Source organism: Lactuca sativa, chromosome 9 (assembly GCF_002870075.4).
Source record: "Lactuca sativa cultivar Salinas chromosome 9, Lsat_Salinas_v11, whole genome shotgun sequence".
NCBI classification, from domain to species: domain Eukaryota; kingdom Viridiplantae; phylum Streptophyta; class Magnoliopsida; order Asterales; family Asteraceae; genus Lactuca; species Lactuca sativa.
In genome coordinates, this window is record NC_056631.2 from 94263003 (window position 1) to 94279158 (window position 16156).

The following is a 16156-nucleotide window of genomic DNA, read 5'->3' on the forward strand; positions in this document are numbered from 1 at the left end:
TATGGTGAAGGGAAAACAGTTCCATCCCCAGTACGGGACCATTTTAGGAGACAAGACGAATCTTCGTCTAGTATGTCGTCCAGTGGTCGCTCTCATGATAGAGGTCGGGGCAGTGGGAAACACAACCTAGACGAGGTGTTGAAACGGCTACATGCACTGGAGCAGCATGTGTTTATGAACCGACAACCTACAGAGGTTTTTGTTGAAGAAGTGAATACTGAACAATTTTGGAACGACATTAGTTTTGATGATCCGATAGTGTCACAAAGAAATTATGATGAACAGGTTAGTTACACGCTACATTATTTTTTAAATTTTATTAACATATATGAATACCTGTGTTCATATTTTATATTTGAAAATATAGGTTGTGCAAGATGAAGTGATGAATAAAAACAATACAACTGAAAATGTTTTTGGTGATATTCAAGACGACAAGGTTGTTATAGATATTACCTTTACGATTTTAATAATTACTTTTTAATAAAGTGTCTTTCGTTATTAAGTAAAAAGTTATAATGTAGGTATTGGAGGAGAGGAATGAGTATGCGGGGAACAAATTTGATGATGACGTGTTTGATGTAAATGATTATAGTGAAGTTAAAGAGGTTCTTATAGTTACATTAATATAAATATTTTGTTTAATTAGATATTATTGCTTATTAAATTATGTGTATTTCGTTATTAAGTATAAAGGTTTATTTTTAATGTAGGAGTGGGAGGAGAGGAATGACAATGCGGGGAACAAATTTGATGATGATGTGCCGGACGAAGACGAACTAATAATAACGGGAATTGTAGATTATTTTGATGATGATGATGGCAAAGAAGTTACACCCGATAAACCGAGGACTCGAAAACCATCACAATATTTGTGCCCTCCTTACACCGAGGTATTCGTTTTATTTATAAACTGATGATTTTATGTTTATGTGAATTATCTGAAAGATATAGATTTAAACATTTGAATATTGTTTTTAGTTGCACACGACACTGAAGCAAAAAAAGAAGAACAAAAAAGAAGGTTGATATCAAATCAACAAGCCCCGTTCCTCCTCCAGTTTTTGGTGTTGCTCATGACTTCTCCATGTTGCGCCTGCAACCTTACGTAGCAGGCGGTGAGGTTGTCATCCAAAATTATATATTTCATTCATATGATGTCCAGCATCGTTTGTTTAATTTCGTGTTAGATAGAGATTTTTGGAGCTCATTGTTTGGGCATACACACGACGGATGGTTGGAGTCAGCGGTAAATTAACTGTTAATTAATTATTTTAAAAGTTAATTGTTTTTTAGTCAATAACAAAACTATCATGTGTGCAGCATATAACCATTTGGTACCGACTATTGATGGAGAGACGGTTTGAGAGCGACCGACATACAATAATGCCTCCAAAATTTTTTGTTTCTCATGCTTTGGAAGAAGGACAGGACTGGAGGGCGTTTATGGCTGGTATTACTACATACCCCAACTTCATGGTTACTTGGTGGAATGTTGATACGGTAAACTTAATTGTTTATATTGAAAATAATATCGTTTTTTTGTTATGTTTTTGTATTGTGATGTAAATAAACATAATTTTATTTTATGATCCTTATACAGGTCTTATTGCCGATTCATTCATCCCCTAATCATTGGCTATTTGGGGAACTACGATTAGCGTCAATGGAAGTGCATATTTATGACAGTCTTGGTAGAGGGGCTTATGAAAAATTCAAATCTGAAGGAATCTTTTCCAAATTTGAACGTCAGGTGGCAAATTATTTGGACAAGATTAAGTATTGGGCCCGGAGGAACATCCCAAGGATTCCATTAAATATGCAATTCATTTATGAAGAAAATGTTCCCCAACAAAGTAGTCATTTGGGAGATTGCGGTGTTTTTGTTTGTATGTTTATGGAGCAATTGGTTTCAGGTCAACCAATACGTGTTCTTATTGACCCAAAGAACGCAGCTTTAGAGTTCCGTCTATGGATGACAAAAATTATTTGGGGGTCTAGTCTTGGTCCCATGTAGTTGGATTATATAATTGTATATATAAATTAATTTTGGATTTGATTATTAGTTTATTTTTACAGTTTACTCAACGGATGGCGAAAAATATAACGTTACGACAATTACAACAAATTAATGACCTACTAATTACTTATCAATACATACAATGTGACATCCCCAAAATCACGGCCAGAAAAGACCGGTTTGTTTATGCTTTGTTTAAAAATCAGAGTAACATTTTAAATAAAAGTGTTGCGGAATTTGTCCCAAAACAATAATATGATAAAGATTTATCAAAAGCATTTCCATAGAAATGTATTTCATTAAAAGACTCGGGATGTCATGTTCGTACAGATCAAAAGCATAAACAGTACAATACAAGCCTTACTACATTATTTCATATCTACAGGCCTATATCCGTAATCCCTCGTCCAAACATCATATATATGCTCAAGCGCCACTACCTGTAATACATAAAACTGAGTGGGTCAGGCTTGGGAGCCTGGTGAGCACATAGGGTTTTCAACCCACAATAAATAGTTTATTAATTTCATCAATCAACAATAACCCGATTACCCGTTCCCGTTATCCTCACTTTACGTCCCTAAACACCTATCATAAGGGACCTAGCCTAAGGATCATCATCGGGACGGACACTACTACTAAGGGGATTCCTCAGCAATAAATGTCCTAATAGGCAACCATGTGGGGGATGGAGTACATCTGGTGAGCACACAGTTCAAATAAACACCTACAGGTTGCGAGCCTGCTAGTGTTCCACTGGACTGTCTAGAATAGTCCGTGGTCGTCATCTATACTCCGCTAGATGACTGGATCATCAATAACATCTATAACGAGGCCTCTCATTATTTTATTTTGTCACACAGCAACTATTACATCTACCCATGTTTTACCCAACACATTTTGTAGATATAAAATACATATACAGTTTAAATCTTTGAAAACATGTATAAAACGTTCATCCAGCATAGATAGCAAGTATTCAGATAATATGCACAAATAGCACGTAATTTATATTAAATACTTCATATCTATGTGTAAGTTGAAAGTAAATATGCACTCACCTGAAAAGGTGGTGATTCCGAACTCAGACAGCGCTTCGCTTCTTAAAAAGAATTTTCTTCGACGAAACCTAGTATTATTACCACTAGAGTTTAGTTTATTATTCGTTGAGACTAATTAATAGTCTAGCTATTATTATTATTATTATATAAGCGTCAAAAAAAATACTTATATAACCCATAATAATAGCCCAAGTATTTATTATAAGTTCCTAATAACGTTACTATAATTAAATAAAAGCTATATTAAAAATAGCGTAGGCGTAGCTCACTTACAGCGGGTTTTATAGAAAACCGGGCTTTGCTTGGAGCAGCGTTCCCGAGCCGAAAAGCTCTTCTTCTCGGAGCCTTCGAGCACTCCGGGGCTTCCGCCTCGTGCTAGGGAGGTTCCCTAGGCTTTTCGGGGGATTTCGGGGCTAGAGAGAGGTTCTAGAGAGAGAGAGAGAGTAAAGAGAAGAAAGAATGGGAAAGGTGTGAAGAAAATGAGGGTGGGAGAGGTGGTATTTATAGGGTGAAATGTGGCTGAACTTGGTGCCACATGTCACCATCTGGTGGCAAGCCTTGGGGAGAAAGCAATGGCCAAGATTGTGCCACATCACCCATTTTCGCACAGCACACTTCCGACTTCTAAAATCCGTAACTTTCACATACGACCTCCGTTTTTGACGTTCTTTATATCCACGCGTAGGTAATAATAAGATCTACAACTTTCATTTTGACACCGTCAGCCAATTCTCGATCGATCTTAAATTTAACAGTACAAGGAGATTATACTGTTAAACGTCTGCGTAAAATTAATAACTTCTACATACGGACTCTGTTTTTGTCTGTCTTTTTACCGTTGATTTCCTATTAATGAGATCTTCAACTCTCATTTACGTTGCGTAAGCCAAAAACCGCTCGAACTAAAATTCGAGTTTCAGGCCGTGCACTGCTAAGCCGAATCTTAGAAAAATCATAACTTCTTCATACGAAGTCAGATTTGGGCGTTCTTTTTATCGATGTTCTTAGTTTAACATATTCTACGACTTTTGTTTAGATTGATAAGGCTAAAAAGTCTTCTATCGTAAATTCACTATTTACGCTTCCCGGTATCGTGCCGGTTCTGTCGTGAAACTTCGACGGGTCATAACTTCTTCGTTAATACTCGGATTTCGACGTTCCTTATATGCACGGAAACCTTGAGACATATTCTACAACTTTATGTAGAGATATCGGGATTATCTCACACTTTAATTTTGACGCTCATTTTATTCTTTATTAATTATACATTTATAATTAAATAATAAACACATATAATTCACATAATACTCAAATATTTCATCTTTATTACTTCAAAAAGAGTTACAAGAGTTGACCTAGACTATTACATTGACAAAAATGCTTAGCTCTGAAACCCGGGCGTTACATACAACATAAGAATTAAAGAAGGCTGAAGCACAACAAGAAGAGGACAAAGAGTCATCCCGACTTCTCACTCAACTTGCTAATGATATTGAATCGGAATGCAAACAACCTCAAGAATGGATTGACCTCAATAAAAACAAAATCAAAGAGCATAAAGATTGGATAAAAAAGAGTAAGAAGGCAATCAAAATGACTGAAAAACGGCTTGCTGCGAAGGATGAGCGGTTGATACACATTATGGTAAAAAAGGATTGTTTCAAAGACAAAATGAGAATTAAGGATGACTATATAACAATGGAGAAAGAGAAGTACCCGTTGTAGTTCCCTGAGTTTAAAAATTAGTTACAAAGTTGTTGTAATATTATCATGAAACAGATTAGGTTGCCAAAGGATCGTTTGTTGTTTTTTTTAAATAACATGTTGTAACTGTTAAAAAAAATCTGCAAACTATATTTTATAATATAAAGGCTTCATTCATTGTTATAATCAACAAACTTAACTAAAATATGAAAGCATAGCAATGTCTTGTAAGAGTTAATAAAAATATTACAATACATAATAAGTTAACAACTCGTCATTACTCTTAATTTCAAGGTTGTTTTATATCAAAATCAGCGTTATAGGTTTGTGAGCAACCCGCTGAACCACCAATATTATATGTCATTTCTGCAGTATAAATTATGTGACCTGCTCTGCTACCGGACGCCCTTCCAGTACAATTATTTCTCGTGTGTCCTAGTTGACCACATGTAGAACACTCTTTTATAATTGGACCCTCGCCTTGGGATGGAATGCGGTCTGTGTTTCTTGGCCTGCCTGGCTGACGTTTATCCATTATAGGTGGCTTAACAATCATCAAATCATCGGGGATCTCCCATTCGGATGGCTTCGGCAGAGGGTTTATTGATTCCTCATATGTTTTCCTCAGTGTTTCGGTAAGGTAAGCATTTAATGAAAACCTCGAGCAGTCTTGGTAATTGTTCACTGTTAAACATCTTATGACATGACCACAAGGTATCCCATCAAGTTGCCAATGCCTACATGTACATGTCATATGTTGAAAATCAACAATCACATTTTGTGCCCCCTTTTTGACCTCGCATTTTGTATTTGAGATCATGCGAACATCCCATTTGGTAAAAGTTTTCTTGTTTTCTTTTACAACTTCATCCGCCCAAGGGGTAAGTGTTGTTGTTGCTTCCGCTAAAAAAACAGCCAAAATGAAGAAGTTAAGATCAATAACATCAAAACTAATAAAACATTAATATTACAAATTTACTTAATACCTGCAAAGTTACGTCTTTGAAACCACCATTGTTGCATTGTAGCACGAAAAAAATCGACCAACATAAGTATTGGCACCTTACGTGCGTGTCTAGATAATGCATTTATAGACTCCGCACTGTTGGACGACATAAGATTGTATCGGTTCCCTTTAAAATGTGCCCTTGACCAGGTTTCTGGATTTATACTTTTTAACTACTCCCATACTGGTTCTTTTGTCTTTTTCATAACATCCATGGCAGCATCAAAAGCATCAACTGTGTACGCCCTACACGCCTCCCAAAAAATTCCTTTAACCGTCTTACTCTTGCCGAATGTAGATACTATGTTGAAATACAAATGGACACCACATATTCCATGATGAGCATGAGGAAAAATGTTGGCAACGGATGTTGCTATAGATGGAGACCTATCAGATATAATTGTAAGCTCCTGCATATTTCCTATGCAATCATGTAGTTTTTGAAAAAACCATGTCCAAGAATCGGTACACTCATTTTTGCATATACCATATGCAACCGGTAATATTTGGTTTTGTCCGTCCTTAGTAACTGCAAGTAATATGGTACCTTTGAACTCGCCCTTTAGGTGAGCTCCATCTACTACTAGGGTCGGCTTACAAAAATTGACAAAAGCGCGTACCTACAATACATTGTATATCTATTCAAATACACCAAAATAAATATTAAAAAATTTAATTAGGATATGATAATACTAACCGAGCAACCGAGTGCGACGTACAAAAACTCAAAGCGATCATCAGCATCTGTTTTAATATGTGTGACAGTACCCGGATTATGTTTGGCCAAGTTGTGACAATACGCCGGAAGTTTGGTAAAAGAATCCTCTTTTGTACCCCTTAACGACAACAATGCATATTGATTCGCACGCCATGCCTGATGGTATGAGATATTGATATTCAATTGAGCATTCATATCATTAACAATTTCTTTTCCCCGATAAACTCTACTATAGTCTTCAGCCAAAACATCAGCAACATATTCACCCAAAACATATTTGTTTGCTTGTCGATGATTAGGTTGCAACAATGTTGAAGAACATGTGTGTACATCAACAAATTTATTCACTTGGAAAAGTCCATCAGAATTTTTAATTGCTTTTGCTCTTAGTAACCAAGAACAATTTTTCGAAACACACACAGCTTCATACCTTGATTTGGTGGATCTACTTGTCCTCGTCTGGAAACCTTCTCGAAGACATTTTTTACCAATACACCGCTTTAAAAGTTCTTTGTTCTTAAATATACTCTCACATTGAATCTTTTGAAGATTCATGTCTACCATCTGTGTTGGGATATCTTCATTAATATCAACTGGCCATGCTGGTACAGGGGGCATACCGTGAAAAAGGTTATCGGGAAACTTAGCTTTAACTTCATCACCCAACTCATCTCTATCGGAATTGCTTTGTAGCTCGGTTATATCTAAACATACATCACCAACATCAACATAATGCCCGTAAACATGATTTTTTTTCATTTTTTTGACTTGATTTTTTTTTCTTTTTAGTTTTATCTACCACACGCCTATTCATAAGTTTAACTTCTTGTTCGGCAACATCATCACAACGACCACCCACATAGTAATTCTTGGGATCCACATAGTGAATAGGTGAATAACTAACATTAACATTTTCAGCAACACTGTGAAACTGAGGTACACTAGGAGTATTGAAAGTACCTATCGAATCGTTGCTCCCTTTATAACTGCATAAATTACCAACAAGCTGGTTTCCAATTTCACCACCCCCATTAACCTCCTCAACTTCATCAACCACCACAAACACTTTCACAGCCCTTCCTCCACTACATTTGATTACGTTTATCAACATTCTAACATCCATGTCTTCAACTATAGCTATATAATAATTTAATTATGGATGGTGGAAACGAAGACTAATTCTATATTTGTCTAACAAACCAATTTTGCTTCTTACCAAAGATACAAAATCACTATAACTAATATACTCAGAAAATATCAAAGCAAGTTTAGAAATATCTCCCTGTGGACATATGTATTCCAGATTAGTTCCATTAACTTGCCATCTCCCACCGGTTACAAGACAAACCAAATATTCAATCATTTTTTGAGCAAATTGTAGAGAGAGTTCCTAAACAAATAACAACCAAAATGATATTTTTTCTACAAAACTTTTTATATAGCAACATGATTTCGTAGTCAAACCAATTCATTTCATAGTCAAACTTTAAATATATATATATATATATATATATATATATATATATATATATATATATATATATAGAAAAAATACCACGATTTCGCAGATAGAGTGAGAGTAAATCGCAGATGGACCTATTCCATCTGCGAAATTACCCCTATATATACAGCAAAATATTAAAAAAAAAATTAAAACCACCTGCGAAAGTACAAGCACCTAAAGCACAGCTGTGCTTTAGGTGCTTGTACTTTCGCAGATGAGAAGCTCATTTCGCAGATGGGGCATCTCCATCTGCGAAATCGTTGGCTAATTTTGTAATTTCGATTTTTTTTGGCTATTTTTGTAATGCCATTAGTGTAAATGGCTATTTTTGTCATTTTCTCTTTTAAAGAAACCCCAATTTTTTTTATGTACAGGTGGTATTAAGAATGTGCTAAACTTATAAATTAAAGAACATTCTAAGGAAAAAATATAATTATCAAAAACAAAATTATCTAGCTAATAATTTTAACTTAAATTCTTGTGTGAAGTAAATGTAACATGTATAAGACTCCAAACACCACCCTTTAAGTTCTTTTGTTGCTTTTGTTGCAGGCAAACCATAGTAAATACTAAAAACAGTAAGTTATAGGGATAATGACTTTAAAATATAACATATTTTTTGATTTGTACACACTTAGTCACTGAATTTTTTTTCATATTTTCCTATTGAACTTGTTAAGTTGTTCAAATAACATCCTTATGACCTGCTATCGGAGGTTTGGCCGGTTTCCGACATATTTGACAGCTCCGGTCATCTTCTCCGGCGAGACTTCGGTCATCTTCTCCGGTAAGTCTCCAACGTTTGATTTTTTCCAGCGTAGTCAAGAACTCCGGTATATTCTCTCATTCTCACTTCCTTCTCTTTACTCATGAACTCAAAAACTCAGATTTGTGATGAACATACACATCAGAGTACTGTTCATCGTCTTCAACCTCCCGTCATGGTGTTATTAAGCAAATCTGAATCGATTTCTTGACCAAAGCTTCAGTTTTTTGAAGAATAAAACCCCAAAAACGATTTTATGTTCGATTTGTGAAGAGCAAACTTAATTTCCAGATTTTTTTTTCAATAAAAAATAAATCGATTCTCTTAACATAAATGGAGTAATATAGTTCAGTACATATTGATGGAAGGCAAACATGCAACAAGTTGCGCCGCTAGCCCTTTCTGGATGACAAAACTAATTCTTTTGAAAACAACATCTATGGATCTAGGAGATATGACATTAGAATGCATGACTCATTAGACTCTGTTGAGGAGCTCCACCGCCTATGGTGCGAGAAAACAAAATGTATTAAATGCAAAAGGTACAAACACATGTTGATTTTCTATACATGCATTATCGTGCTTTGCCACTTTGCATGCAACGACTTTCAAAGCGGCATGCCCTGCTGTGGAACCTCCGCTCCTCAAACCGACGAGAGGAGATACCCCAGTAAGATCCATACACGCGTGCTTCCCTCCTACCCATGTTTATCTTTTTTTGAGTGTGTGTTCGTGTTCATCTTTTTCTGTGTCCGTATTCATCTTTTCAGATTTCGATTTTTAAATAATAAACACAATAACACACACACATAAGATTTGGGTATGTATTCTTGAAAATCGAATGAAGATATATGAAGATCTGAAAATCAAATAAAGATATCTGAAGATCTGAAAATCGATGCATGTGTTCTTGAACAAAAATCGTGTGTGTGTTCTTGAACAATGTGTATTCTTAAACAAAAATCGTGTTTTGATATGATTCGAGTTCCATTTTCATTTTCCCTGATCGATTTGTGTTCTTGAACAAAAATTGATGTGTATGTTTATCTTTTTTCCAAAAATCAAATGATCTTCAAGGTATGTGTGTGTATGTTCATTGTGTTCATTTTCTTCACAGAAATCAAAAATTAATGTGTGTTCATCTTCTTCACATAAATCAAACAATCTCTAGAAGTGTTTGTGTGTATGTGTTCATGCTTGAACATCATATATGGGTTTATTAGTACGATTTTCAGATATGTTCATGCTTGATTTTGGAACAACACACATACACTCATCTTATGTGTATGTATGTGTGTTCATCACAAATCTTGAGTTCATGAGAAAATATAAGAAAAAGAGAAGGGAGAATAGAAGATGAAACAAATCTGAAGTACGTGTGTTCATCTTCGCCGGAAAAATCATGAATGTCGGAGACTCGCCGGAGAAGATGACCGGAGCATCGTCAAAGGTATCAAATACGCTGGAAACCGGCTAAACCTCCAATAACATGTCATAAGGATGTTATTTGAACAATTTAACAAGTTCAATGGGAAAATGTGGACAAAAAAAAGTCAGTGACTAAATGTGTAGAAATCAAAAAATATGTTACAATTTTAAGTCATTATCCCTAAGTTATATGAATTCTCTTATATGGTAAAATACATGTTTAGTCTTTATTTTAAAAAATTAAAGTGAACGGTATGAGTAATTTTTTTCTTTTCATTCAGGCTGTCCTTGAAGATTTAAAATGACTTTTTTTCACTTCATAATTTATTTATTTTTTTTAATTTTTTATTATTTATTTATCAGTTTTTAAATTAAAAAATAAATATTTCACCCCTCGTTCTTCTATTTCCCGGTTTCTTTCTTTGTTTCCCTCATTCTCACCCACTCTCAACAACACTCCTCCTTTCTACGACGCCCCTCCTTTTTCTGACGAGACCAACCTACTTCTTTCTCTCTATTTCAATCGCCGACTAACCTAGCAACCTCTACCCACCTGCTTTTGGATGTTGATGGGTTACAGATTCGGCAAGACCAACCTCCATTTTCTCCGCATGTCTTCTCTTTTCTCCATTTGCCACGTTTTCACCACCATCGCATATCTGCTCAACCACCTTCTCCTTTTTTCTACAAATATGCCGACGACCACATATCTGATGCTTCGTTGCTTTTATAACTACATCTCCCTGCTCTCTCTCTCTCTCTCTCTCTCTCTCTCTCTTTCATTTTTGACATGAAGGATCCATCTCCGGTAACCCACACAACCTTGAAACCCTAGACCGACAGGTAGATCTCAAAACACCATCAATTTTAACATGTTTTGTGGAAGCCTACGAAAAACAACACAGTAACATCGAAGTTTCCATAAAAGCTTAGCAAGCAACACAAAGAAACCAACAAGATTCAATTCTAAATATAGAAAAACAAGTCGAGCAACTTTCAATACTTTTGCACAAGTGATTACCGGACATTCTTTCGAGCAACACCGAGATCAACCAAAAAGCTCATGTTTTAGCTACTACGACTCAAGGGGAAGAAAAGTTTGAGCCTTTGGTACTTTTAAAAACAATTGTTACATCTGGCGATCAGCATCCCGAAGGAGAAGCCGAAAAGCAACATGGAAATACCATTTTCCAGTTACTACTACATGGTGAGAACACTGTCACACTGTGGTCGTCCTTTCAGATTCCCAAAAATCCGTTTGTGAAGTCGTATCAACCACCACTACCATATCCAGGACGACATAAAATGTTCTAATTAGAACAAGAGCATAAACAGTTCATGAAGCAAGCCAAGTCACTCTCAATCAACATGCCATTTATAGAGGCCATTACTCAAAATGCCAAAAAGTGCTAAATTTCTCAAAGACCTTCTTAGCAATCAGAAGGAGTTAGAGGAAGCTTTGAGGGTAGTACTTAATGAACAATTTTCGACAGCGATTATGCAAGAAATCCCAACAAAGATGAAAGATCTAGGATGTCTTACTATTCCTTGCGATTTGGCAATTCTACAAAGACGAATGTACTAGCTGACTCGAGTACTAACATTAACTTGATGTCATATTCATTTTACAAAAAGCTTGATCTCCTGGAGTTAAAGCCGAAGAGGATGGCTATTCACATGGAAAACTGAGACGTTACATATCCTCAAGGCATTGTAGAGGATTTACATGTTAAAGTTAGAAAGTTTGTATTTCCAATTAACTTTGTGGTCCTCAATACTAAAGAAAACGAAGGTGTTTCAACTATTCTTGGGTGACCCTTCCTAAGTACTACAAGAGCCCTCATGGACATTCACGACTCTAAGCTAACACTAAGAGTGAGGTCGGAAGAAATCACTTTTGGAGTAAATCAAGCTACTAAATCTTCACAAGTCAGCAATGATAAAATGTTCTTCATGGATGGTATGGATGAAGTGATGGAGTTAGTTTTGAGATGGCACAAGAAGAAAGAAATGAGAAAAATGATGATCTTATAGAATTAGAAAAGATGATGGAGGACGAGATGCTAGAATGGAACGAGCCGAGAAAAGAGGAACAACTCACTATCGATTGAGCTTCGGTTCCGATGATCCTGGAATGCCAAGTTTTTCAGTTTTTAATGCCTATCCTCAATAAAAAGGAGGCGCATGTGAGCAACAAGACGAAACTTAAGAAAGCGGATGAAGAAATGAAAGAGGCCAGGAACGAGAAGAAAGAACAAAATACGGGTGAAACTGGACTAAAACAAGGAGTCAAGAGAAAGAATGAATAAAGGATGACCTCGAAGAAAAAGGAAAACATGAAGAAAGCCTACAAAAGATGAGTAGCGGCTTACAAAAGAAAGAAGCTTGAGATGAAGTTGAATAAGGAGATTCCTTTACCAACCGCAACGACGTAGAGCAGAAAGGAGTCCAACTCAAGACTTCTCAAAAAGAAGCGCTTCTGGGAGGCAACCCGTAATTTGGTTTTCAATTTCGTTTATTTATTACTTTTTTTTTAGTTTTCATTTTTATGGGATATTTCACTCGTTTTTTTTTTCTAGATATCGTTCCAATAAGGTCTAGCCAAAAACAAGTTTATGGTGAGATGGAAATAATTTTAGATGAAGAAAATATAGGTTACAATATTCTAGATAGTCGCAACGAGGCGCACTCATGGCTACATTGTGGTGCCTCTTTTGAAACCTGACTCTCTGCGTAGGAAAATACACCACGACATGGTAAGTCTCATTCCCACGACGTGGTAACGGAAAAAACAATAATATTTTTCTAAACCAAAATTCATCTTTTCACATTTTACTTTACCCTCTTTGACCTCCACATCGTGCTCTCCATTTCACCGCAAATTTCTCCAATTTCTTTATTTTTTTTTCTTGCTTAATCAACACTAAAGGTATGATCTTTACACTCTAACTTACTTTACATCACATAGAATCCATCGATTGAGAGGTATACACTTCATTTTTCATATTTTCTAGGGTCTAACAAAATTAGGGATTTATAATGTTGAATATGTTCTAAATAGTGAGCTTAATCACTTTTGATAATAGATAGGGCAAAACCCTTTAAGCATGTGAGTGATTGGTGCAAAAATAGGCCTCAATTTTGACTGTTCTTCGTGCCATGGCATGGTGAAGCGAACACCACGACGTGGTTTTTGAGCGAAACAATTTCTGTTTTATTTTTTATATGATAATTTGGGGTTGTTTCATATTTTTTGTTTTTATGTGTTTTTCAGGAAAATGTCACTCGGAAAGAAGAGTGAATCAACAACATCAACCTTAAGAGGATCTGAATGCTCCACATTTGTATACGTTCTACTATTTACCAACCAATGTTTCAGCGGACCGTTTATCCAAGTATAACAACCGGTTCATTTGGCTTTATAACAGAGACTTCATAGTTTTACCTATAATTGATTGTGTTTGGTTGACCAATAATGGGGTAATGGAACATATTGAACCATATTTAACACGAGTTTTTATTGGGAACATATTTTTAGTCCCGTGCTAGGGTTGGAGAGATTTTTTTTTATGATTTTTAAGTTGTATATAGAGAATTATATGTTGATTTTTTTTTGCAACAATCACTTTTGAAGAAAACACTACAAATCTACACTATCATAAGGCACTCTCTTTTTGGCTAGGCAGTCAAAGCCCAGAGTCGAGAATGTATTTTGATGGAGCTCAGATGGAGACTAGAGATTTATGACAATGAGGAAACAAGGACTCGCAACTTCGCGACATTCTTAGAAGTCGGACATCAAGATTTTCCAGCTGAAGTGCAAAGTTATGATATTTGGACTACAATTGCCAACGAGCTTTATGATATGGGATTGTCACAAGATCTGCTTGTCTATTCATCATTTTCTCCATCATCTCATTACTTTCGGTTTCAATCACAAACGATGGGGAGACAAGGTCGTTAGCTTGGACCTATTTTATTTGTGGATTATTATTACATTGGTTGTGTTTTGTAACATCCCTTATGCTATTGCATGATTCTTTGTTACAAAAGCTACAAAGTCACGATAGGGTTGTCCCATCCATAGGGGCCATTTGGTTATGAGACTTCAAAGACTTATGGAATTTTATACCCAACCTATAACGCCCTGTTCTGAATCGTTTCCTAATGAGGGGAGGTGACTCGAAGATCGGGTATCATCAGGATTGGGGCTTTTGAGGGAATGATATGTAGACCTATTTGGGTGTGGGTGATGTAATTTGGATGATCCGGGAGTTCGTTTCTGTTTTGGAGCCAAGTGGTATTTCAATAAAGTGTCAGTTCAGGATTTTATGGAAATTGGATTTTTGTTTGGGAAGTTTTAAGGAAAGTATGAGTTTGTAGAAGTGTAAAGCTTCTCGTTACCTCTTTTTGGATATAAGGATCGTCGGAAACGGACTTATAACGAATAAGTTATGGTGTTCGAAAGATTATAGGCTTTAAGGCTGACCTTAGTACACGGGGCTTACAAAGGGGGTACGTGGGGCGTACTAGTGCTAAGCCCAATATGCAGGGTGTACATTGGTGTACGTTTGACATACTAAGCAGATGGATTGTGACACTTAAGAAGAGTATGTTGGGTTTCGGCCATAAGAACATCCTATGTGCTCATACAAACCCTAATGCTTGGATCTAGGTTTCTCTATTGTACATGCAATTCATCCAAGACTTTAAACCCTAGATCTAGCATATGATAATCAATATTAACATAAGAATGGGTTTAAGATATTACCTTGATTGTTATGTAGCAATAACAGTCTCAAATCCTCCTTGTAATGACTTTAGAAAGCTTGGAGTCACAAATGTCACTCCTCTAATGGTTCACAAACACCAAGAGCAAGAGGATGAAGAGGAAAAGCGAAGAGACAGCCAAAAACGTGTAGAAACCCTAAGGATTCAGTTTCCCATGTTTTTGGTGCCCAAGGGTCCTTAAATAGTGAGGCTATTAGGGTTATCTAACAAGGAAACCCTAATTTGGATGCTTAAGCCCTAAGCAACCCATGGACTCCTTCCTTAATAAGCCTTGGACGATTTCTAATGGGTTTCCCCATAGAATTCGTCCAACCTTATATTATAAGGTAATCCATAGCCCAATTGCAATTATCTTATAATTACAATTCCAGTCCCTTAAGTTTAATTAATCTCTTTTAGCCACAAACTTAATTCTTATTAATTCTTGACTAATATTAATTAAACAATATGATTTCTCCTTTAATATATTATTCTCATAATATATTAATAAATCATAATTAATCCTCTCTCTCTCCATAATTCATCCTATCAAGTTGCTTTGGTGAAGGCAACCCAAAAGGACCATGCACCATCGGGTCAAGTACATACCAAAATAGTTATGGACTTAGACACTAATCCAACAGTCTCCCACTTGGATATGTCTAATAACTATTCTGCGTATGACTTCAGATCCTGATCTGCAATCGTAGCTTTCCAAAGCTGCTGTCAACTCTGATCTTATCAGATACGCGTGTCCTTTAGATAAGGGATCATATATTCCTCCATTCTAGATATCGTATAGATATGAGACAAGAAATATATTCATTCTCTTTATACTGTTTCCCGATTTCCGATTTATGACGACTGACAACAGACTACAATTGAACACATTAATTTAGTCCCGGCTTGGCCAAGCGCTTAGGTGTCATCACTAAATCATCGAGGGGCCCAAAGATATCGCTTTTATCCTACTTTGGATAAAAGGAACGGATAAACTTTGATTCAATGCTCGCTTGCACTCACTTACCGAATCACACACAACAATATGTTTTATAACACCAAGTTACTGGTGCGTTTACATATTATCAATGTGCAATCGATTCACAAGATACAACTCATACATCTCGGTTTCAAGAATATATAATATTATCGACTCACAATCACGCGTGATCAAATCCA

The 16156-nt window shown here is 36.0% G+C and overlaps 2 long non-coding RNA genes across 2 annotated transcripts; one reads left to right on the forward strand and one right to left on the reverse strand.

Annotated features, from left to right (window-relative positions):
• The first annotated feature begins 522 nt into the window (after positions 1-522).
• Positions 523-1474, forward strand: LOC128128538 (uncharacterized). The gene is made up of 4 exons (XR_008226514.1): positions 523-608; positions 714-893; positions 982-1249; positions 1324-1474. It is a non-coding gene; the product is annotated as an uncharacterized LOC128128538 (long non-coding RNA).
• An 824-nt stretch (positions 1475-2298) lies between these two features.
• LOC128128494 (uncharacterized) lies at positions 2299-4114 on the reverse strand. The gene is made up of 3 exons (XR_008226463.1): positions 3355-4114; positions 3082-3149; positions 2299-2460 (listed from the first exon to the last, which is right to left on the reverse strand). It is a non-coding gene; the product is annotated as an uncharacterized LOC128128494 (long non-coding RNA).
• Positions 4115-16156: the final 12042 nt, after the last annotated feature.